The 25,936-nt window shown below is 45.2% G+C and overlaps 1 long non-coding RNA gene across 1 annotated transcript in view; it reads right to left on the bottom strand.

Annotated features, from left to right (window-relative positions):
- The window catches only part of LOC143715379 (uncharacterized), a 582,927-nt gene that overhangs the window by 142,523 nt on the left and 414,468 nt on the right, over window positions 1–25,936 (bottom strand). The window contains exon 2 of the long non-coding RNA XR_013195736.1: window positions 24,380–24,492. This is a non-coding gene — a long non-coding RNA (uncharacterized LOC143715379). The remainder of the gene's footprint in view (window positions 1–24,379; window positions 24,493–25,936) is intronic.

The following is a 25,936-nucleotide window of genomic DNA, read 5'->3' as shown; positions in this document are numbered from 1 at the left end:
CCAAGTGCTCGCAGCCAGCCGGGTCAATATCTGACACCTTTGACATGGATTTTTCTTTAGCTTTACTCATGATGAAGACCTTGTGCGCTTTGAACAATGGAGTTTTGTGACCTGGCTTTGTTTAGGCGTCAACAGTTCAAAATCACCTGGCCAGTAGGAGTTTGTTATGAGTGAGGAGCTGCTAAATTCTCTCACTGAGTGAGACTGGTGTGTCATCAGGACAGCCACAGAATTACAATACAAGTCAGACAGGAAGACACATCCTGAACACTAGTCTTATACGTCTTGATTTGTGTGGGAAAAAAATATGAGTCCCACAAGGCTTTATTCTAAGACCAGTCATGTTTACCTAATGCATATCAGAATGTCAATATTCAAATGCCGCATAGTGCATTGTCCCTTTGAGTATGGTGTATTTGTAACTGTATGGTGTAATTTATGTATTTTATGTTTGTATTTGTATATCGTCACTAGTAAAGTTTATTATACCTGCCTAGGGATTGCAGATGTAAACATACAATTTAGCTAGAATACTTACATTTTTATACTGATGTTCATTAATGTCCATTGTCCCTATTAAATAACAAACAAATACATCAACACTAGAATAAGTCTAAAAAGTCTTTATGATAATATAAAAGAAAATATGCACCATTTTCGTCTGCCAATTTGGAAAGATAGTTGTGCTCACAGAACTCCATGTTAACCAGTCAAACTCTAACACTTGGTTTGGACTCGTGGCCTAGTGTTTCAGATATGTTGAGCCTTAAAGCTGTTGTGGGTTAGTCTCGCCTGAATCGAGTCGTGTTCTCCATCTAAGCCTGTCTCTTCTCTAAAATGGCAAAAAGCCACAAAATAAAACAAACTTGGGTGTGAGTTGAATGTGTGAAACATGGGAATTCAACCAACGAATAGGTTTGTCTCAGGCTTAGTAGCAGCAGATTTGATTGTGTTTTCTTCTTATTTATCTACAGGTATTGAAAAGCATTTGTGTGTGTGTGTGTGTGCATATGACAAGAATGTTCATTCCCCCGGTTTTATATTATCTAACCTTTACATGGTTCTCTCCCCCACACACACTCTCTTACTCGTACACACACACATTCCTGTTTCTATTCAATGAAACAATGGTACAGAAGTGTCTCACGCAAGGCAAACCGACTTCACCTCGTAACTCAAAAAGTCAGAGAGATACGCGGCGCAGAGAGAAAGGAGCGGTGGAGAATACCAATCAGTGCACCGAATGCATTTCCGAAGTATATTTAAGGCTGCGACACGCTACCACAGATGTACATATGTCCAAGTTTCTATTTTGCAAAAGATATGGCTTGTGATAACCTATTACAGGACATCGCAGGATATCCCCTCTGCGGTACTATGGTGAGGAAAAATTCCATCACTCGCTACTGTCGGAAAATGCAATACAGAAACAAATTATGGTTGGAATTGAAAAGTCACCGGCTTATTCTGTCTTAATAACCGTCTGGCAGAAGGGCTAAGTGCAGAGGTAGAGCGACTCCCCAAATGTTCTTACAGTATGATCAGCTTTGACACCTGGACCTATGCGAGATGGACTACCTCTCCTCTGCCGCTCTTTTTTTCACCCTTTCGTTTTTCCATCGTTTTTCACCTTTAACTTAACCGTATCTGCTTTTTTTTCCCCTTTTCCTTTTTTTTTCAAAAAGCAGACAGGATATCTGAAAGAAACAAGATGGTGGACATTTGTAGCTGGGAGATGATGAGACTGCTGAAACCACACTTATTTCACTTGCATATTTAACTACGCATTTTAACATCACATGTTATAACCTAGCATACATAGGCTAGTAATATAATGGATTACAGTCATGTAATGTGAATTATACAGCATAGAGAATGCCATCATAATACAAATTACTAACTGCCAACACAATAACCATAACAAAAACACTTTCTGGTTTTTAATTACTATTTTAACATTTATCTTATCGTTTGAATAAATTAAGCATTGCTTCACCGTACTGAATAGTGTGATCGTCCAGCATATCCTGGAGGAAATGATATCACTGGGCTGTTTGTTCTTATATGGATTTTTTAAGACAGTGCAGCCACATAGTAAACACATAGTTAATGTTGTTTTGTGTGTCATGGACAGCACTTTCTTTGTAGGGTTTGTTTGAACAAATGTAATGATCTTGCCAAGTCTATAAACTCTGATTGAAAAAGCAATTCAACTCTTGAGTTCGACAATAAAAGATCTCTAATCCTGCTTTATTGCCAGGAATATTGAACACTGTAGATGTTAGCGCAGTGGCCTGAAGGTACCCTTCGTACATTTATCAGGGCTGTCACTCTCACTAATGCCTCACAAAGCTGAAGATTTTTCTCATCACTGGAGATCCTGTTAAACTCTGTTCTCAGTTAAACTGCCTTTAAAACAGCCTGGAAGTACAGAGCGTGCATAATTTGGAATACAACTTTCAGATCTCTTTCTATATGAGGTCTAAACCTGAAAAATAATGTCAGAATTGTGGGGGTTTTAAGCACAGAGGAGCTCATTGAAGTAGACACATCTCATCAGAGGGACCGACCTCTTGACCTGGCTGAACTCCAGCACAGCCGTGGAGGAAAACGAGACCCCGGCTTTTCTCTCGTGGATAAGAGGAGCCCATCAATAATTAACAAGCGTCTGATTGAAATTTTAAATTCACTGCCATCGCCCTAATCAGAAGAGAGGCAGCGCTCTGAGGACAGGGCAGATCTCCATGCTGCATTTAGACACTTCTCAACGTCAATTAACTCTCAACTCACAGCAGCTATATAAAGCAACGGGTAAACATATTCAACCTGACAATATACAGCCATATTCAACTAATTCCCCAAAAGCATTTTTAAAAAGTTGCCAGTTACCGCCAGCTTTTTTTTTAGCAATTTCACAAAATTTTCATGGCCATATATACTCTATATTGTCATATATGTATGTAAATAAAGCTTTGGGACGTCTGCCTTTACATCCCATTCCTGATCCGTAGGGTTCAATATGGAGTTGGCCCACCCTCTGCAGCTATAACAGCTTCAACTCTTCTGGGAAGTCTTTCCACAAGGTTTAGGAGTGTGTTTATGGAAATGTTTGACCATTCTTCTAGAAGCGCATTTGTGAGGTCAGGCACTGATGTTGGACGAGAAGGCCTGGCTTGCAGTCTCCTTGTCTGTCACTGCCAGCATTTTCAAAAACTGTTCATGGCGCCCAGAATATTTTGTTGTATGAATATCTGATATATCAAAAGAAAGAACAGACTCTCTGCTAATAAAAAAGTTATTTTACACATTATTTTACATATGCATCTCTTTACATATGCCATCGCTTGTTTCTGCTTTTGCTTCGCCTGTCTTTTGATCTGAAGATTCAGTACTCTTTCAAAAGATGCGTAATAGCGCCCCCTACCGTATAACAGTGAAAACACTGAAAGCCGGGCAGGGAAACGTGATCTCATAAAGTACGTAAATTTCCGTCAATGACAGGGAAAGAGTTAATTATTGTGATAAATAATGGAAATGATGTTGTATGTGCTGCATGTGCTGTTTAGGACTTTGTACCTGGTATCCCAATTATACCAATGTTCCCTTTAATCTTTAATACTGAGCAACACCTAGACCAAGGATATTGCTATAAAAAATTATGTTTAGTTAAGGGTGATAATTGTTTAATAATAATGCTGATTATTAAGATGTTATTTTCTCTGTTATTGTCTCAAATTAAAAGAATGTCACAGTGTTACACGTTTTAGGGAAATGAGCACATGAATGGTTTACTCATAGTTGTTTCTGCATATTAATCTGAGATGACAAAAGTAATCTTTAGCTTTTTTAAGCAATTCCGAATAATACCTTTCTCCAATCTCAGCCCAGCCGGTGTGGGGTCTGTGCTGGTTCTGTGGAGGTCAGGCCGATCGTTCAGTGTGACGCCTGGGGCCGCTCATACACTCTGGCCTTTATGGAGGTGTTCATGCAGCGGGCCGCTGGAGTGTGTCAGATTAGCTGCTCTAATATGCTATTTGTGACTAATTCCCACTCCTGCTAAGTCAGAGTTGATGGCCTTGCTCCATAAATCTCCAGCTCCCACACTTCTGCCTGCTCTCTTTTTCTTTCCTGGTGACCCTGTGTGAGTATGTAAAGCGAATAAAAGTGATGGAAAACTTATGCAATCTGTCACAAATCAAACGCATTGGTCCTCCTTTATATTAGGTGTCTTTAACTACTATGTACTAACAATTAAACTGGTAATTTGACACAATGGACTTTTTACATACACATACATGTTTTTACATTGTAATTTTATAAAAATAAAAAAACCTGCATGTAATTACAGCTGTAATTATCTTATGTAATTACATCTACAGTATAATGACAATGTTGGCCCTTCCCTTAAATCTTAACCCTGAAGCTTGATTCATCTGCACTAACAGGCTGTAACGTGGGAGCAGGAATGAAGCGGAGAGCAAATCAAAATGCAGGCACAAATTTAATTAAACTAACAGGTAATCCAGGGTAATCGACAGAAACTCAGAACAGGAACAAGGAGACAGCTACAGGCAACATAACCACATCAAAACAACGGCCGACAACCAACAACTGAAGCATAGGGGTTTAAATCAGGCAAACAAGTTAAACAAGATAACAAGGGGGCGGGGCTAATTAGAAACACCTGGAGAGATTAATAAACAAGAAAAACTACAAAGGACTACAAAACATGGCACAGAACAGGAAATAACAAAAGTCAACATGAGACAAGGAGAACACCAGACAGGAATCATGACACAGGCATGTTTTAATTCATTTTGTATTTAAAATCAGTTATTAAATGTTGAATTACATTTAAATTATCAAACAGTGTAATTAAAATTTAAACTTAAGGTTGTAAAATGGGATGCATTTCAAATAAACCTAGTTCTCTTACGAGAGTATCTCTCGTACTGCGTAATATCTTACGCTATGGGGAAAACCTCTTTTCCACGAGATATTGAAGCTAAAAATTATCCTTAATTTTGAATTAATGTAAAACGCTGTGCAGCAGTATGCAGATATAGGCAGGACGGCTCGCGTGCCTATTGGCTGCCCTATCGAGAGAGGCGCTGCGTGACACCATCCTATGGGGGCATTTCGCGCCCATTTCGTCACGTCCCGCCAGAAAAGACGCAATCTTGCCCTATAAATATAGCTCGATAAGGCTGGTACACTGATTTTCATCTCTTCAGCAAAGCATCACGCATCGCTGGATCCGGAGTGAGAAGCAACGCCGTCTGAGGACAAGCACACAGCGGGACGAGCCTTTGTGTCTGAAGTCCCTGGCACCGCCGCCTTTAGCCGCCGTACCTGCTACGCTTTCCGGCGTTATATCCTTTCATTACTGTGTGTGTGTGTTCGCCGCTGCGACACACATTTTTTCACTGTCTCTCTCTCTGCTAAAAGAGCTGCGTCTTTTTCAAGATGCAAAGATCCTGCGGCTCGTGCCAGCGACGGGGACCGTCATGTCATCTGCGTTTCCTGCCTGGGTGAGGATCATGCGGCTCTCGCTCTCGTCGACGGCGGATGCCCTCACTGTGAGCTACTGCCTATGGTGACTTTGAGGACTCGCCTGGCATCCTTCTCAGAGCCTGCACTTCAGCCCGCCGTAGCACCGCGCCGTAAAAAGCGCCGTGCCCAGCGTGGCCCCGAGCCTTCTCCTGCCCGCCAAAGCTCGCCGGTTTGCCCGCCAGCTTCGCCGGCATCACTCGAGTCCCTCCCCGACGGACAGCTGCCACCGTCCGCCGCCGCTTCCACCATTGAGGTCGACGAAACAACCGAGGTCTGTTCTCTCCTGGCATCAGATAGTGAGGAATGGGCGATATCTGTGGACCTCCCTACTGCTAGCCGCGAGCCTTCTGGAAAACGAGCCGGCATTGAATCAGAGCTGATGCTTCTGCTCTCTCAAGCCGTCGACAACCTCGGCATCGACTGGGAGGCGCCCGCGCAGCCTGCGCGCAACCGACTGGACGGATGCTTCCTCAAAAAGGACCACTCGCCGTCACAATCCAGGCCCGCGCCTTTTCTTCCTGAGCTTCACGAAGAAGTCGCGAGGTCCTGGGGCGACCCCCTCTCGGCCAGGGTGCGTACCTCTGTCTCGGCTGCATTCTCCACTGTGGACGGTGCGAAAGACAGAGGATACCTTTCTCTTGCCCCAGTGGAAGCAGCGGTAGCTTCCCATCTCTGCCCGCCCTCTGCTGGACGGCGAGCGCAGACGACGCTACCATCTAAAGCCTGCCGAGTGACGTCAACCATGCACGGTCGTGCTTACACAGCCACCGGGCAAGCCGCGTCAGCTTTACACAAAATGGCCATCTTGCAGATCTTCCAGGCCGACCTTCTCCGAAAAATGGACGAGGAAGGCGCTGAATCGATCAGCGTTGCAGACTTGCGGAGCGCTATAGACCTGGCTCTACGCGCCACAAAATCAGCTGCACAGGCCATTGGGCGGAATATGGCCTCTCTCACCGTGGCTGAGAGACATCTGTGGTTGACGCTGTCTGAAATGACGACGCACCCATTTCGTCAGCTGGCCTCGTCGGTTTCGCCTCCGGGTCGATCTGAAATGCGTCTCAGCTTTTAAACCTTGGCAGAAAACCGACTGGTATCAGTCAGGTGTGAGTCTGGGGACTCCCTCGAGTGTGACGGGTGTGTCCACGGACGCCTCCATCTCGGGATGGGGAGCGCTGCTCGAGGGCAGACCGTTCTTTGGCCAGTGGTCAGAACGGGAAAAGCTCCTACACATAAACTGTCTGGAAATGATGGCAGTCGACAACGCGCTAAGGCGCTTCTGTCCCCAGATAAAGGGCCACCACGTCTTGGTCCGGTCGGACAACATGTCAGTGGTGGCATACATAAATCGCCAGGGCGGCATCAAGTCCCGAAACCTTTACATGGTAACGGAACGCCTCCTGGTCTGGGGTCAGCACCTGCTTTCGCTGAAAGCGGCGCATGTGCCTGGTCGCCTGAATCTGGGACCAGACAGACTGTCCAGAAACAATGTCCCAGCAGGGGAATGGTCGCTGCACCCGCAGACGATCCAACTGCTGTGGGAGACATTCGGCAGAGCGCAGGTGGACCTGTTCGCGTCTCACGAGAACGCTCACTGTCCGAAATATTTCTCCAAGAGCAAGGACGCGCTGGCCCACACTTGGCCCCGCTGTCCCCTCTATGCTTTTTCCCCGTCTCACTCCTGCCTCAAGTGCTGGAGCGAATCAGGGAAAACGGATGCCCAGTGCTGCTTGTGGCTCCGCTCTGGACAAACCAGACGTGGTTTCCGGTCCTGATGCGGCTGACCAGAACTGCCCCGTGGCCAATACCGCTGAGGAAAGACCTCCTCTCTCAGGCCAAGGGCTCGATTTGGCATCCTCGCCCGCAACTATGGTCCCTGCACGCATGGGCCATCAACGGGTACCCGCTAACCTCCCGGAGGGAGTGTTAAACACGATCACGCAGGCGAGGGCCCCGTCTACTAGACGGCTCTACTCCTCGAAATGGTCTGTGTTCTCTGCGTGGTGTCAAGCTCAGGGCTTTTCACCAGTAGACTGCGGGGTCACGGAAGTACTCTCCTTCCTGCAAGAGCTACTGGATAAGGGCAGGACCCCATCCACGCTCAAAGTGTACGTGGCGGCCATAGCAGCGTTCACAAAACCTGTGTCTGGCCAGTCACTGGGGAAGAACGACCTAGTTGGGCGATTCCTCAAGGGAGCTCGGAGGCTGAACCCTCCTAGACCTCCTTCAGTCCCGTGTGGGACCTTTCTAAGGTTTTGGAAGCCATGAAAGGTGCCCCGTTCGAGCCAATCCATTTGTCAGACATGAAGCATCTGTCTTTCAAAACGGTGTTTCTTTTGGCTCTCGCTTCAGTGAAGCGCACAGGGGACTTACAAGCGCTTTCTGTAAGCGCGTCATGTATGGAGTTTGGGCCTAATGACTCAAAAGTAATACTCAAACCAAGCCACGGGTACGTGCCCAAATCCCTCAACACATCGTTCAGGGCCCGGGTTATTTCCCTGTGCGCTCTCTCGGCTCATGATGAGGAGGAGGATGCGAGTCTCCTTTGCCCTGTCAGGGCACTGAGAGCTTATGTGTCCCGCTCGTCAGCCTTCAGACAGACCGAGCAGCTCTTCGTTTTGTCCGGCGGACGCTCCAAGGGACTGGCCGCATCGAAACAGAGCCTATCCAGATGGATAGTCGACGCCATAGCACTGGCTTACACTTCTAAGGGCCTGCAGTGTCCTTTGGGTGTCAGAGCGCACTCCACGAGAGGCGTTGCCTCGTCGTGGGCGTGGTATAGTGGGGTTACCTTGCAGGATATCTGTACGGCTGCGGGCTGGGCCTCACCGTCTACATTTATAAGGTTTTATAACCTAGAGGTTCCCGCCTTACAAGCCAAGCTTCTGTCGGTATAGAATTCAGTGCTATCTGCCCCGCTGTGCCAGCCCAGATGCTGAGTTTTGCTTATGTATCGCTCACTGAGCAATAAAACGGCTCTATGGGTGTTGAATAACCCGTACTATTACCCAGTTCAGGCTGAACACGTTTAACCTGCCTGTGTCAAATACTATTAACATAACTAGCTCCTATAGGATGCTATTTCATGGGGAATGATGCTTGCAGCCTCTCTTCTCCGACTCTCTGTGAGTCTATGGTGATTATGCACTACATGAGCCCCGGGCTACTGCCCTTGGGACCTTGGTGTCGGATCCCAGTACGCACGGCGTTTTGCCTTGTGTTCTCCATAGCATAAGATATTACGCAGTACGAGAGATACTCTCGTAAGAGAACGGACTCGGTTACTAACGTAACCTCGGTTCTCTCTAGAGAGGGAACGAGTACTGCGTATCTTGCCGTGCAAACACAGCTCTGGTTCGCTTCAGCGATGAAAACCAGTGTACCAGCCTTATCGAGCTAGATTTATAGGGCAAGATTGCGCCTTTTATGGCGGGATGTGACGAAATGGGCGCGAAATGCCCCCATATAGGATGGTTTCACGCAGCGCCTCTCTCGATAGGGCAGCCAATAGGCACGCCAGCCGTCCTGCCTATATCTGCATACTGCTGCACAGCATTTTACATTAATTCAAAATTAAGGATAATTTTTAGCTTCAATATCTCGTGGAAAAGAGGTTTTCCCCATAGCGTAAGATATTACGCAGTACTCGTTCCCTCTCTAGAGAGAACCGAGGTTACGTTAGTAACCGAGTACGTTTTTAATAATACATTTCATCAGAATATAAATTACATATAGACCTGTTGTCATACACACAACATATGAAATACTTCCATAAAGATTATTATTAAGTTAATTAAAATAATGATTATTATTGTTATTATTATTATTATTATTATTATTATTATTATTATTATTATTATATTCATAATTAACAAATTATATTAATAATCAACTTTGAATCGACCCTTACAGAATTTTGTATTTATGCATGTAGGCTATTTATTTATTTATTTATTCATTTATTTACATACTCTAAAGCCAATCAACATGAAACTGGCTTAAAGGCATAGTTGCTAATAATAATAATAATTATAACTTTTAATTCAGTATATTCCACTTCTTGTCGTCCTCTGTGGCCAATTTAATTCCATTCTTATGATTTGAATAGAGCCAGTTTTTAAAATCTCAGTTTTGTCCAGCCCAAATAGGACGTTGAATCGCTTTTGTGCCTCAGAAGTTCACCAAAACATAATCAGCACGAGTTCATCAGTGTTGAGCGTTTAAAATGTGTGAAAAACAAATGAAAACAGCTTTCTACATTAAACATTCACTCATCTGCAAGTATTGTTGTGTTTTGTTGTTAATTTTGCCTGAAAGAACGACAACTTTTGGAACCTTTATGTTTAACTAAAAACATTAAGAGTCTTACATTCCATCTGATCTTCACTCTTAGATAAAATGATCATCGTAGAACCCTGGGGTTCTTGACTCAATTTTAAAGAATCCTTTACGTCAAAGGATAAATAATTTAATGATCCTATTTTAAAGAATCCTATTCAAGGATAAATAATTTAATGATCCTTAAATGATTGCTTAACGCTTTAATGTTTAACAGGTTATTACAATTGTTTGCTAAAGTGTGAGCTCTTAAAATCATACAATTTAAATGAAATAAAAACAATTATTGAAACAAAATTATTTAAAACTCAATGATGAGAACCCCTACTTTAGGGCACCTAACAGAACTCGTTAAGTTTCTATTTAGAACGATTTCCTGTAAGAGTGCAGAGATTTTTGTTCAACTAACACCTGTTTAAATGTGTGGAGAGTTCCCCGTTTCAATGACTTCCCTGTTATCCCTGATCAGTGTTTGCCTGACCCTGGCGTGAGTTTTGACAGGCGTGAGGCATAGGGTTGCTGGGCTAATGCTGCCACAGTGGAAGGGGGATGTGGGGAGGCCCATCTGGGACTGAAGACCTGGAGCGAACGCCAGGGGTTGTAGGAGAACACTGTCAGCTTAGAGGACAAACCGCTAAAGCAGAGGTCACACACACACAAACGCACTCAGGGAATTCACTAAGAATGGACTGTGGCACTGATAGTGACGTTTATTTAAACATTTTCCACATGTTGTTTGCATTATTTTATTGCCAACATTCACTACTATAAAATCACAACTTCACAGAAAATCATGATGCTAATGTTTTATAATATCTCATTGTGTTGTAAAGCCATAGTCAGAGTTATTGCCACCAGCGGTAAATATGATCAATAATGGCTGTAAAAATAATTCTGCATGGTTTATCCTTCTGATCTTTCATAAAAAAAAAATAGCAACAATCTAACCTTTCACTGAAGTAAAATAATTGAAAGTGGGGGTGGAAATTACATTATGAAATAAATGTTTTTCTCCAAAACATTCTGGCCATAATCATTGGCACCCTTTTATTAAATACCTTTTTCCAAGATAACAGTTCTGAGTTTTCTCCTATAATGCCTGATGAGTTTGGGGAACACCTGCCAAGAGATCAGAGATCATTCCTCCATACAGAATCTCTCCAGATCCTCCAGATTCACAAGTTCATGTTGGTGGTGCTTCTCTTCATTTCACTCCACTCATCAGGTCAGGGAACTGGAACGGTCATGGCAGAAGCTACAATCAGTGACACATTTTTGTGTTGATTCTGATGTTTGTTTTGGAAAGTTGTCCTGATGGAAGATCCAACCACGGCCCATTATACAATTTCTAGCAGAGGTAGTAAGGTTTTGATTTGTTTACCTGTTGGTATTTGCTAGAATCCATGATACCATGTATCTGAACAAGAAGTCCAGGACCTCCAGCAAAAAAATAGATCTACAACAAAAGTGTCACAGATCAGAACGACACAAACGGGTAAAGTAAATAGAAGTTTATTTACAGCACTCAGGAAAAGACACGGCAGATGAGTTGATGAAATGAAGGTTGTATTAGGATGATGGAATAGTTGTTTGAATATGACAGAGTCTCTTATCTGGTACAGGATGTGTGATGTTGAGCTGGGTTGAAGACGGAAGGCAGAAGGACCAGAGTAGCAGATCGGGGTCTCAAGGAGTGCAGGTAAGTTATGCGACGCAGGTAAGACTGGTTGCTGACTGGAAATGTCCCGAAGGAGAGAGTCAGGAAGTCGATGGCATATCGATGAAACCAGACAGTCAACTGAGGGAACTGGTGTATTTAAGGTGTTGGTGAAGTGAGTGCAGATTGCCGGCAGGTGATGATGACAGGTGCAGGTGATTAATACTCATGGGATGCGGAACGAGTGGGTGGAGTGTGGAGGTCTGGTGCTGACGATGGTGTTTCCGTGACAATAAGATCGTGCAGTATATTTAACCGTGGGTATGGGGTACTTTTTATCCCTGTTTGCTTCAAACCCATCTGGTGGGTTAGCTGCCAAAAAGCTATTTTTTAAAGTTTCATCTGACAATAGAATCTGGTCCCTTTTGAAGTTCCAGTCGTGTCCGACAACTGAATATGCTGGAGTTTGTTTTCGGATGAGCGAGGAGGATTTTTCTTGAAACCCTCCCAAACAACATGTGGGGATGTAGGGATTGTTTGAATTTTTTTTTTTTGGCTTTCTGACTCCCAAGACTCAAGTAATCTCTGCAATCCTCCATCTGTGATCCTTGGAGAGTCTTTGGCCACTCAAACTCTCCTCCTCACCGTGCATTAAGACAATATAGACACACGTCCTCTTCCTGGCAGATTCATAACATCTTTAGTTGATTGGAATGTCTTAATTATTACCCTGATGGTCAAAATGGGGATTTTCAATTCTTTAGCTATTTTATTACAGCCACTTTCTGTTTTGTGAAGTTCAACAATCTCTTGCTGCACATCACAACTATATTTTTTGGTTTTACTCATTGTGATAAATGATTAAGGGAATTTGGTGTTTGTGTTTCCTCATATTTAAACTCCTGTGAAACAAGAAGTCATAGCTAGACAATTTTATGAGTATTTCTAGTCACCCTGGTGTGGTAAAAAAGGTAAATATTAATGGGAATATACTTAAGAGATATTTTACTCGTAAAAAAAAATAGGGGTGTCAATAATTGTGACCAACGTGTTTTGGAAAGAAAAACATTAATTTCATAATGTGACTTTCAATTATTTTACTTCAATGAAAGGTTAAATTGTTGCACATTTTTTAAATGAAAGATCAAAATAATAAACAGTGCAGATTTATTTTTACAGCCATCTTTGATCATATCAAACCTATGTGATTTTTAACAAAAAAAAGAGAGATTTTTTTTTCAGTGAAAGTGATAAAAGAGTGAAAATTTTTTTTAGGTAACTATATAAATAAATTTGACTTGCCTTTATTTCAGTGCGTTTCACAATATGCATGGTTTCAAAGCAGTTTCACAGAAAACCATGATGCTAATGTTATCAGATTAGAGCTGGGTGAAAATGTAATTTATACTTTGCAACGATACATGCAATAAAGAAGTCAGATTTGCTATAGTGTTTACTTTCCTACGCAAGTATACTGAATGTATGCAGATGAACTTGGATGTGCTTATATGTATAACTTTATATAAAGAGCTGTTATGCAAATCAGGCAGTTGAGATTTGCTATTTAATATTTCTTTATGTGAGAGTGGCTCCAGGAGTCCTTTCTGGAGTCAGCGTGGGACTAAAAAAGTCCAGTTTCCCAGACACGGTCCAAAGGTGGATTGAACATGCCAAATTGGCCATAGGTGTGAATCCCAAACAGTGTAATGGGGATGGTTAGGGAAAGATCTAACAACCTACCCTTGAAAAACATTGCCAAGAAAATTAATAGACAGTCTCTCACGTATGGTGAGAGATGGCCATAGAATCACCATGAGTCAGATACAACTGAAATGGTTACACATAATATAGGTAAGTTTAATATTATAATAATATTACACATAATATAGGTAAGTAATATAGAAATATTTAAAAAAATCAAACAAAATAACTAAAATTCAAAAACTGAAAATATATAAATAAAAGCTTTTGGTGATTCCATGGTCCACCTCTCGCCATACACTAGAGACTGTCCAAGAATTTTGCAAGGTCTTTCCCCAACCCTACCCATTATATGGATCGGGACTCACACAAACACTCATTCACACTTACAGACAATTTAGCAACTCTGTATGATTTTGGATTCTGTGGGAAAACCGGAGCAGACACAAGGAGAACATGCTAACTCCACACAGAAAGACTTCCTGACTCAAACCAGGGACTATCTCGCTGTGAGACGACAGTTAACGGAGCCTCCCTAATAGTATATAAGTATTACTCAAATAACTTCAGATTGTGTGACATCAGTCAATCAGTACCCATTCACACATAATTGTGACATTGGCAAAACCCCCACCCATGTGAAGAAATATTGAAATTCTGATCAAAGAATCGAGACCCGAGCTCACCGAAGGCGGATTAGTTTACAAAAAGCCCAGAGATCTCACAGATCATTCACCAAGAGACGGAAGAAAACAGGGGTCAGAAGCAGCTCATAAACCCACCGGTCTCACACAATTAAACACAAGAGGTTAAAATATAGTGGAAATAATAGTGTGGGCCTCTGGATGGTTGACATGTTTTCCCTGCAGCCATATTCTTCACCCCTCAGCAGATCCTTTCAAAAGCTAGCCGAGGCTCCGCCGAACACTAATGACATGCAACAAGGTCTGTATATTTCACCGTACGCATCTCTCCCTCGCCAAAGGTGCCAAAAATATGCGTGGCATCACGTAACACAAACACATCCAGCCTTCATTTCCAGCATTACAGACATTAAAAATCACGAGACCCAAGACCTGCTAATTATTACTCACTCTGCACAGACTGGCGGGCAACAGAGCGGAGAGCACCAACTTCTCAATGTCAATTTCTCGGGGTAACAAATATAAAAAGGTCAGGGAGTGAGTTCCCTGGGAATAAGAGCAGCGCTGAGGTGCTAAATGATGTGTATCTGCCCGTGATCACCCCACAGATGGCTGGGTTAAGATCATACTGCCCCCTGCAGTCCTGGGGATCAACACCGCTATTATGAAACACAACAACATCAGGAAACTACACATATCCACATATAAATTTGTATTTCATTTATTTATTAACATTTGTAGGTCAGGGTGGAAGAACACTTCATTTCCAGAATGCAGTAACACACACACACACACACACACACACACACACACACACACACACACACACACACACACACACACACAGACACATAAAATTTGATCTAAAGTGATAGTAAAAACATTTATATTGTTACAAATTATTTCTAATTAATGTTAATGCTGTTCTTTTGAACTTTCTAACATTGATATTAAGACATTAAGGCTGATTTAAACTTCTGCGTTGGACCTACGCCGTATGCTCTACGCGTTGGTTTTCATACTTCTGCGTCATTGTCCGCGTCATTGTGGCGCTCAATTACACATGCAGAGGGAGTATGTGAAACCCGAAGGAGGGGTTCTAGTGGACCAATCACAGCGCTTGCGGTCCGCGTATAATTGTTGTGTAGTTACATTTTTGGAGAGGTGCACGCCAGGGTACGCCGAAAGGGTACGTGTGCTACACACAGCCTACGACGTAGCTATGTGTCATATGTGACGCATTGTTATATTGTGTCATGTTTATCAAAATTAAACTGATAAAATATGCTGACCACACTACATTGGTATTTAAATAGTGTATTCTATAGGCTTATGTTGATATTTTTTTTGTACAAGCAGTCGCTTTATTTAGTAGAACATAAAGTACTGAATGAAAATATCTCTGAAACATCTGTGTATTTGAAAAATATTGCATTTATTTAACTGCAGCTGTGATAAATGTAATCATTTCTTAAGTGGAAAATCAGCATAATGATATTTGAAGGATCTTGTGACAGACTGGAGTAATGATGCTAAAAAATGTAGCTTTAAATCACATAAATAAATTACATTATGTTGAATAAAATATACTATGAAATATACATAGAAAACTTATTTTAAATTGTAATAATACTTTACAATATTGCTGTTTTACTGTATTTTGATCAAATAAATGCAATATATATATATATATATATATATATATATATATATATATATATGTATATGTATATATGTATATGTATATATACACATATTACTACACACACATAATACTTGCTTTTAATAGCTTGCATTCTTATAAGCATAGGTGTATGTCCTTTTACATGAGAGTAAGTTTTTAAAACACTCTCTAAAAATATATATCTGTAGTTAATTGTGTTAATATCAGTTAATTTTGAATGTCCAAGCAAAATTGCAGGGCTTCATTATTGATCAGTTGATCCTTCACTTACGTGCCTACCAATATTTGTGTCTGGCCATCTAAATACATGTCACATTAGAGTGACTAAAACATTGAGTGGAGAAAAAAAAAACAAATCTTGTCAAATGTCATTACCAGGGACATTGTTGGTAGACAGTTTTTTAGAAAGTAAGAAAATGTGTCTTGGCCTGTTAGAGACAGTAGCCGCAAATAACAACACCACACCAGACACGGTCGACAACTGAAAAAAAGACGCTCCATTAAACAACATGTGATGCCTAACAATGAGTCGGTGTTGTTGGGCCCGGCTGTGAGCGCTGCACTTTCAACTGACATTTGTTTTGATGTGCGGGGACAGTAATTAAGCTCCTCACCTGATGGAGAAGGTGATCTCTTCTGTCACATTCTGACAGGACTCTCAGCCACAGGTAAAGCCAAACAGTTACAAGCTTGGTAGCAGCAGAGGGAGAAAAAAAGGCATAATGTTTGATTGCATGATAAAGCATGCCATAACTCAGAGCTGTTACTGTGCTGACAGCCGTCTCTGTGTGAGCCGTGGCACTATGTAACGTATTTTAGGGCTCTGAGGGCTCATTAGTTTATGACACACTGATGTTACTCAAAGCAGCAAAATACTGAGATGGGATTGGACCTGGATGGTGATGTCATCGTGTTATAAAGTGGCAGAATAAAAATTGTTATGATGAGATCATTTTTGTGCTCTGACCATTCTTTATAGAATGTCTTACTTCAGTCAAAATCTATTATATGATTGTGCTGTAAAGTCTTACACTAAACTTTTAAAACATTAAATCATTAGTATTATTATTTAAGGTGTCCGTGTTACAGTGTAATTCTGCTTTTAAGTACAAAGTAATAATACTTGACTACATGTACTTACTATCGGATTAGGGTTAGGATTTGGGTTTAGTTTAGGGCTAGTTGCATTTAATTATGCATTATTTATAGTTATTACTACAGTAATAACTGAACTCTGTTTCAATCATTGAATCATTATGTTCCTGTTGATCACTCTATAAAGCTGTTTTGAAACAATCTATATTGTATAAAGTGCTATAAAAATAAAGGTGACTTGACTTGACCCTAGAAACCACATAGCAATGCCCTGACAACCACCCATAACATCCTAGCAACAGACATGCATCGTGAGAAGATCTGTGACAGGTGCAGTTCTGCGAGCCAGTCGAGATCTGAGAAGACACTGCAAAGTCTGTTGTATTTTTGTCTAGTTTTTAAGGGTATCGATTTCAGACCCTGAATGCTGCAGTAATCTGAGAAGCATTTAAAGATGCATTTATCAACTTTTTTGACAAGGATTATTAATGAATCATGTGAGAGTGGAGCTGAAGCTCAGCCGTGCCCCATGGCTCTGACTGCTGTGGTTTTGTGTCTTTATCTTTTAATCTCTCTGTTTCTCAGCAGCTCCACACCCACCGGGTTATTGAGGTGAACACACAATTACACTGAAGATCCTTGAGCGATACACAACCACATCAGAGCTGGTTTAAGGGTGGTCTGTGTCACCAGGGTTTCACCATGCTGCAAATAAATGTTGTGTTTTATATTTGTGGTGTTTTACTGTGGTCATCATCAGACAATGCTGATTTACTGCTCAAGTAACATTTCTTATTATTATCAATGTTGAAAATAGTTTGTGCTGCTCCATATTTTTGTGGAAAATGTGATACTTTTTTTCAGGATTCTTTTTGTTTATTACAAAGTTCAGAAGAACAGCATTAAAGGGTTAGTTCTTAAGTGTGTTCTTCAGAACACAAATGAAGATATTTTCAATGAAATCTGTGAGCTTTCTTTCCCTCCATTGACAGCTACACAACTATCACTTTTAAGCCCCAGAAAGGTAGTAAAGGCATCATTACAGTAATCCATGTGACTCCAGTGGTTCGACCTCAATTTTATGAAGCGACCCAAGTGCTTTTTTCCAGGTTTTTTTTTTTTTTTTTTACCACAAAATATTAATCTCCAATGCACGTTTACAAGAGCATGCGTGTTGACGCGGGAGAAGACGTTGTTGCACGTTGGAGATTATTTTTCTAATAGTGATAAATTATGTTCCCTTTCGTTGTCACTCCGAGTTACGTCGGATGACGACGAATGGGGTTTCGCTTAGAAAGCCTATCAACTTCGAGTATTACAAAACGAGCCAATCGCAAAGAAATGCCATGGGTCTGCGGAATTTGCATGGCGTAACTCCGCCCCACCTCGTGGGTATAAAAGGAGGAAGCCGGCAGCAAGCAGATATGTTTTCGCTTCGGAGCCAAGTGTATTCTTCTCTCCACAAGCCATCTCTGAATTGTCAGCTTTACAAACGAGTACCTCGAGTGTTGGTGTGACGGCGATCTACGGCGAGAGCGTGCTTCCTGCTGATCTGTTGCAGTGGTCTGCCAGTCGGTGCGTTTCTCCCCGGGTGCTTCAACACTTGAGTTTTCTCTCACTAAAAGAGCTTACACGTGGCACGTCTTTTTAAAGACGGCTCGCCCGTGCATTTCTGGTTGCAGCGGACTGGTATCGGACTCTGATGGGCACGAGCGCTGTCTAGTGTGTTTGGGCTTTGATCATGCTTGAACAGCGCTCGTGGGTGACTCATGTTCTCGCTGGGAACGTGATCATCGCGTCATATATAGGTCGAGACTCGGTGAACTCGCAAGAGTGAGAGTCCCCTCATCCACCCCCCGATCTTCGGCTGGTGGCCAGGGTGACCTGAGGGTTACGGTCTGGATCTAGGCGCCGACTATGTGTCCGTGACCCCAGCCCCCCTCTTCAATGACGGTGCCCGCTAGTGAACTGCTGATTCCCGCGAGTCTACCCTCTGGTGGCCCGCGTGTTTCAGTTGAAGCTACAGAGGAAGATGCCATGTCTGTTGCAGCATCACTAGGTGGGTTTGAGTCTTCTGGAAGTGAGGGCTCGTCACAGCTGCCACCTTCCGGTGTGCATACGGTTGTGCCTGAGTCTGATCCGGAGATGACGACCATGCTTTCCTGGGACGATGGGTTTTGGGTAAGGCCGCCGACCCTCGTCCACGGCAAACCCCAATACCTCTCTTCCCAGACGTGCATGATGAGATCTCGAAGTCCAAGAAGACCCCCTTGTCTTCTCGGGACCGCTCGCTGATCTCATCCGCCTTTCCTCCCCTCGATGGGGCCGCTGCCCATGGGTACACTGGGGTTCCCCCGGCTGAACGCTCTGTTGCGATGCTATGTGTCCTCAGAGTGCTTCTTCTCGGCGCAATCCTAAGCACCCGCCCGTGGCCTGTAGTTTTTCGTCTACGCTTGTGGCGAGATCCTATAGCGCCACGGGACTGGCAGCCGCCTCACTGCATGCCATGGTCATTCTGCTGGTCCACCTGACCCAGATGCTCATGGACCTGCACGAGGGCGGGACTGACCCAGGGCTCTTCACTGAGCTGCGCGCCGCCACTGACCTTGCTCTCTGAGCGACGAAAGTGGCCGTACGCTCCCTGGGTCAGGTGATGCTCACCAGTCTGTGGCTGAACCTGTCTGATGTGCTGGATGTCGCGCGGACCCGTCTGTCCGACATTCCCATATCCCAGGTCGGCCTCTTCGGCGGTGCGGTTGAGGGCTTGCCCAACAGCTCTCAGCCGCCCATGAGCAGAGTGAGGTTGATTATGTCCCGACGGCCCCGCCGTCCGCTCAGATCCCTCGTCTGCCCACCGCCGAAGGCGCCCTCCCGCGGCTCCCACCCCGCCCGTTCACGGGCCGGCTCTGGGGGCCGCGGGCGGACGCCACAGCCCTCTCCAGCCCCGCCCCCCGCTACACGCCGGGTTAAGCGGCGCTCGTGAGACGGGCACCTCGGCGATGGAGCAGACTGAGGTTGATTCTGTCCCGACGGCCCCGCCGTCCGCTCAGATCCCTCAGTCTGCCCACTGCCGAGGGCGCCCCCCCGCGGCTCCCACCCCGCCCGTTCACCCGGGTCGGCTCTGGAGGCCGCGGTCGGACGCCACAGTCCTCTCCAGCCCCGCACCCCGCTACACGCCGGGTTAAGCGGCGCTCTTGAGTTGGGCTCCTTAGAGATGGGACTCAGTTCTTTCCAGGAGTTGGTAGCAGGACCACTCCTTTCCCCGGGGAGGGCCGGGGAAGAATCCTTATTCTCCAAAGAGCTGATTCTCCCGTCTCTGAGCACAGAGTTCTCGGACGTCACAGAGCGCCGCCCACAAGCCGTGCTCTCCTCGTCCCCCTCTGTCCCAGAGGTGGTTGACATGGCGTGCCGTCCACGGACCGCTTCGTCGCTGTCCGCCTCTGTCGCCAGACCCCTGGCAGAGCAGGCCCCCGCGGGACGACCAGCCTGGTCCTCCCCTGGCCCCCTCTGCCAGGGCGCGGTTGCTAACTGTGCCCCCTCTCCGGGCCGCTATGCCGTCCACATCTGGGCCAGTTACTCCGCTTCGCTGCCCCTCCGGGGGGACGCCTGTGGCTCGCATGATCCCGTTGGTTCAGTTCCTGGGAGCCTGGCTAGAGCTTCCCCGTCTGTCCCACTGGATCGTGCGTACCGTCAGGCTCGGCTATGCGATTCAGTTCGCATGGTCTCCTCCCCGCTTCAGGGGAGTCCGCTCCACTTTGGTCGGTGGCAATGCCCCTATCATGAGAGCAGAGATTGCCACCCTGCTGGCGAAGGGTGCAATCGAGACTGTCCCTCCAGCCGAGATGAGGTCCGGCTTCTACAGCCCCTACTTCATTGTCCCCAAGAAAACCGGTGGGTTACGGCCAATCCTGGACTTGCGCGTGCTGAACCGCTCCCTTCACAGGATGCCGTTCAAGATGCTCACCGCCAAACGCGTTTTCGAATGCATACGGCCCCAGGATTGGTTTGCAGCGATCGACCTGAAGGACGCCTACTTTCATGTCTCCATTCTTCCTCGACACAGACCGTTCCTCCGGTTTGCTTTCGAGGGGCAGGCATACCAGTACGCGGTTCTCCCTTTCGGGCTAGCCCTGTCTCCTCGCATCTTCACGAAGGTCGTCGAGGCGGCCCTTGTTCCCCTTCGAGAACAAGGGGTTCGCATCCTGAGTTATATCGACGACTGGCTGATCCTAGCTCACTCTCGAGATCAGGTTTGCGAACACAGGGACCTAGTGCTTCGGCACCTAGCCCGTCTGGGCCTTCGGGTCAACTGGGAGAAGAGCAAACTTTGCCCCGTGCAGAGGATCTCTTTTCTCGGTATGGACATCGACTCGGTCGCCATGTCCGCGCAGCTTACGAGCGAGCGCGCGCAGTCACTGCTGACTTGCCTAAGACAATTCGAGGGCAAGAGTGCGGTTCCACTGAAACTTTTTCAGAGGCTCCTGGGGCATATGGCATCTGCAGCCGCGGTCACGCCGCTCGGATTGCTTCATATGAGACCGCTTCAGCTTTGGCTTCGCGACCGAGTCCCGAGGTGGGCATGGCAACACGGCACGTTCCGAGTACCAGTTACTCCGACCTGCCGTCAGTTCTTCACCCCGTGGGCGAACCTCGGTTTTCTCAGGGCCGGTGTCCCCCTGGCACGAGCTTCCCGGCATGTTGTTGTCTCAACAGATGCCTCCACCACGGGCTGGGGCGCCATGTGCAATGGACATGCTGCTGCGGGCTCCTGGACAGGACCCCAGCGGCTGTGGCATGTCAATTGCCTCGAGTTGTTGGCAGTACGCCTTGCCCTGCACCGCTTCCGGGCGTTGCTCAGGGGTCAACACGTACTAGTCCGTTCAGACAATACCGCCACTGTGGCGTACATCAACCATCAAGGTGGTCTACGCTCCCGCCGTATGTCACAACTCGCTCGCCACCTCCTCCTATGGAGTCAGAAGCATCTGAGGTCGCTTCGAGCCATCTTCATTCCCGGAGCGCTGAACTGTGCAGCCGACGAGCTCTCACGGCTTCAGCCCCTCCCTGGAGAATGGAGACTCCATCCCCAGTCGGTTCAGCTGATTTGGGACCAGTTCGGGGACGCGCAGATAGATCTGTTTGCCTCTCACGACTCGACCCATTGTGCCCAGTTCTATTCCCTGACCGAGGGCACGCTCGGCACGGATGCTCTGGCGCACAGCTGGCCGCAGGGCCGCAAGTATGCGTTTCCCCCAGTGAGCCTTCTTGCGCACACTTTGCGCAAGGTCAGGGAGGACGAGGAGCAGGTCATTCTGGTTGCCCCTTACTGGCCCAACCGGACCTGGTTCCCCGAACTAGTACTCCTCGCGACAGCACCTCCCTGGCCGATCCCTCTGAGGAAGAACCTTCTTTCTCAGGGACGGGGCACCCTATGGCACCCTCGTCCCGATCTTTGGAACCTCCACGTGTGGCTCCTGGATGGGACGAGGCAGGTTTGAGTACCCTACCACCAGCGGTGGTGGCTACCATCACTTCCGCTAGAGCGCCGTCCACGAGACACGTCTATGCGTTGAAGTGGAACCTCTTCGTCAACTGGTGCTCTTCTCACCGAGAAGACCCCCGGAGATGCTCGATCAGTGTTTTGCTTTCCTTCCTTCAACAGGGGCTGGAGCGAAGGCTGTCTCCCTCCACCCTGAAGGTCTATGTTGCCGCCATTGCCGCACATCATGACCTCATCGAAGGTAAGTCGGTGGGGAAGCACGACCTGATCATCAGGTTCCTGAGAGGAGCGAGGAGACTGAATCCTCCTCGTCCTCCTCTCGTTCCCTCTTGGGACCTCTCAGTGGTTCTAACTGCCCTGAAGAGTGCTCCCTTTGAGCCCCTGCAATCAGTCGAGCTTAAGTTCCTGTCTATGAAGACAGCGCTCCTGGTTGCACTGGCCTCCATCAAGAGGGTTGGGGACCTGCACGCATTCTCCGTTGACGAAGCGTGCCTGGAATTTGGGCCGGCTTACTCTCACGTGATCCTGAGACCCCGGCCTGGATATGTGCCCAAGGTTCCTACCACTCCCTTTCGGGACCAGGTGGTGAACCTGCAAGCGCTGCCCTCGGAGGAGGCAGACCCAGCCTTGACACTGCTCTGTCCAGTACGCGCTCTCCGCGCCTATGTAGACAGAACGCAGTGTTTCAGGACCTCAGACCAGCTCTTTGTCTGTTATGGTGGGAAGCTGAAGGGAAAGGCTCTCTCCAAGCAAAGGCTGTCTCACTGGATAGTGGACACCATTGCTTTGGCTTACCAGCAGCAAGGTCGACCGTGCCCCCTTGGTGTGACTGCCCACTCCACCCGGAGTGTGGCGTCCTCTTGGGCTCTAGCGCATGGCGCCTCGCTAACAGACATCTGCAGAGCTGCAGGCTGGGCGACACCTAACACATTCGCCAGATTCTATAATCTCCGAGTGGAGCCTGTGTCCTCTCGTGTACTCGCTTCAACCAGCTAGTACCGGACCCGCTCAGGTGTCTTCGCTTGCTCGCCATTCCACTCCACGGACTGGATACGTGCGATATTTTCCTCAGGTGAGCTTCTCCGAAAGCCCTCAGCTCCTCCAGCACTCCTGACGTCGGCGCCAGTGTCTATTGCCTGTGCGTCGGCTAGGTGCCTCCCGTGTGCATGGTCCCTCCTCTGAGCGACCCCCACATGTGTATTTCCACTGTAAGCCTCTCTGAGCGTGTGTCTTTCCCTTGGCAAGCCACCTTGCCACCCCTGGGGTTGAAATATTCCACCTGCGGCTGGACACCCCAGTGTTTTCCATATGCTTCCTTCGGGTCATATGTGTATTCTCTAAGTCCCCCCCCTCCGGGCTGGCATTAATTGCATACTTCCCCTAAGCTTGGGATATGCTTCCCAGTGTACCTTGGTATTCCTGTGTTATATGGAGTCCTTTGTCCAGGCTGACAGGGATCTCGATTTACGCAGGGCACTGGAAGACAGCTGAGAAGGTGGCGTGATTAGACTGGTAACCCCATTCGTCGTCATCCGACGTAACTCGGAGTGACAACGAAAGGGAACGTCTACGGTTACGTATGTAACCCTCGTTCCCTGAGTAGGGAACGGAGACGTTACGTCTGCCTGCCACTTTCCGCTGTACCGCGGGGATCGCCTGAGCTCAGTCTTGGCTCCTCAGCGAAGAAACATATCTGCTTGCTGCCGGCTTCCTCCTTTTATACCCACGAGGTGGGGCGGAGTTACGCCATGCAAATTCCGCAGACCCATGGCATTTCTTTGCCATTGGCTCGTTTTGTAATACTCGAAGTTGATAGGCTTTCTAAGCGAAACCCCATTCGTCGTCATCCGACGTAACGTCTCCGTTCCCTACTCAGGGAACGAGGGTTACATACGTAACCGTAGACGTTTTTTGTACAAACAAAGCACTCGCATCACTAGAGTCAAATCCCTTATGAAAAATAAGGTAGTTCAAGTGTACTATTATTATACTTCTAAAAATAAGAAAGCATACTTTCCGTCTACTTTGTATGTACTTCTCAGAAATATACTTAAAAAATTGCACTTAAGTATACTTGACCTATACTGCCAGAAAGGTCTATTTGGCCTATATTTGTACCCAAACTTTCCATTGAGATATACTTAAAACTATGTACGTATACTTGGCTTGTAGGTGTTTAATCTTTTGATTGAGAGCCTTTTTGTGACGAAGCAGAGCAGGAAGCAGGATCCAAGTGCAGCAGTGTTTTTATTAAATAAACTTGAACTATGACAAAGACTAAGAATAAACTTGAACTATGACAAAGACTAAGAAACATACACTCAACATGCAACATAACAACATCAAGAACTCACAACGACTGAACTAGACACAGGGCTTAAATACAAAGGCAAACAAGCTAAACAAGCTAACAAGGGGGCGTGGCTAATCGGAGACACCTGGGAAGACTAATAGACATTAAACATGACGGGGAACTGCTAAACATGGAAAAAGACAGGGGAAAAGAGACAGGAAACGAGACAGAACACACACCGTGACACTATTAAATGCTATTTTCACATAGTTTTACATGCTGTCTTATAAACTTATATTGTCCACTGGTAGTGTATAGGAATTTACTTAAAAATCTACTTTACTCTTTTTTCGTCATTGACTAAATTTTCTGGGGGCGCTAGCCTATTATGCATCTTCTGAAATAATACAAAATCAAAGCACAGGTGAAGAAGATGCAGAAACAAGTATTAAAAGATTAAGTATTTAAAATATTGCTGTTTTTTTTATTAAACTTACCTGCATTCGAGTGTTAATAAAAAGGAATGCATGAAGCTAGAATATTTTTTATTTAAATGGAAAGAGTTAAAGTACATTTAAAGGTGTATTTCACGTATACAAAATTAAGACCTAAATAGGAACATAGTAGTGAACTTAAAGTGCAAAAGTAATATATAAACAGTGAACTGTATGATGTTGTCCACTTAAAGAAAACTTACAAGTATACTTGCAGTATAAAACTACTAAACCAGTAGTTTACTGAAAGTATACTTTAAAGTGTACTTTTTCATAAATTAAAAAAAAAATGGCTATAAGTATTAAAATAGTAAAGCACTAGTATATTTATAAGTTCACTTGTAGTACAGATCCAGTACAAATGAGAAACGTAGTTGTGAACTAGTGCACTTAAATCGACCACTGTTACACTTATAGTAGGCTACACTTAAACATATACTTCCAACCTAGTGGGCCAATTTAGTCCCAAGCAGTATTGAAAGAGTAGACTAACAAGTATACTACTACTAGTACATTGATATTAGTATACTTAGGCCTACTACATAAACTATACTTTAAAAAGTATACTTAATAAAATGAGCTTGAAGTATACTTCTTTTTCATAAGTGATGGATTACTTCAATGTCTTTACTACTTTTCTGGGGCTGGAAAGTGGTAGTTGTGTAGCTGTGAATGGAGGGATAGAAAGCTCTCAGATTTCATTAAAAAGATCTTCATTTGTGATCTGAATATGAACTAAAGTCTTTGGAAGGACATGAGGGTGAGAAAGAATTTTCATTTTTGGGTGAACTACCCCTTTACTATGAAATATAAATCCTTCGTAACATCATAAATGTATTTCCTCTCACGTATGAATGATTTAATGCATCCTAGCTGATTAGCTGTTGCTGACTTGTCAAAGCTAACTATGAGTTTGTATATTGTTGAAAATTCAGGAGTTGAATTTTAAATAACTTTGACTTAAAATTCAGAAACTT

The sequence above is a fragment of the Siphateles boraxobius genome, unplaced genomic scaffold, assembly GCF_051911475.1.
Source record: "Siphateles boraxobius isolate OS27281-9 unplaced genomic scaffold, OSU_SipBor_1 12, whole genome shotgun sequence".
NCBI classification, from domain to species: domain Eukaryota; kingdom Metazoa; phylum Chordata; class Actinopteri; order Cypriniformes; family Leuciscidae; genus Siphateles; species Siphateles boraxobius.
Note: the sequence above shows the minus strand (reverse complement) of the source record. Positions and strands in the feature narration are given on the sequence as shown.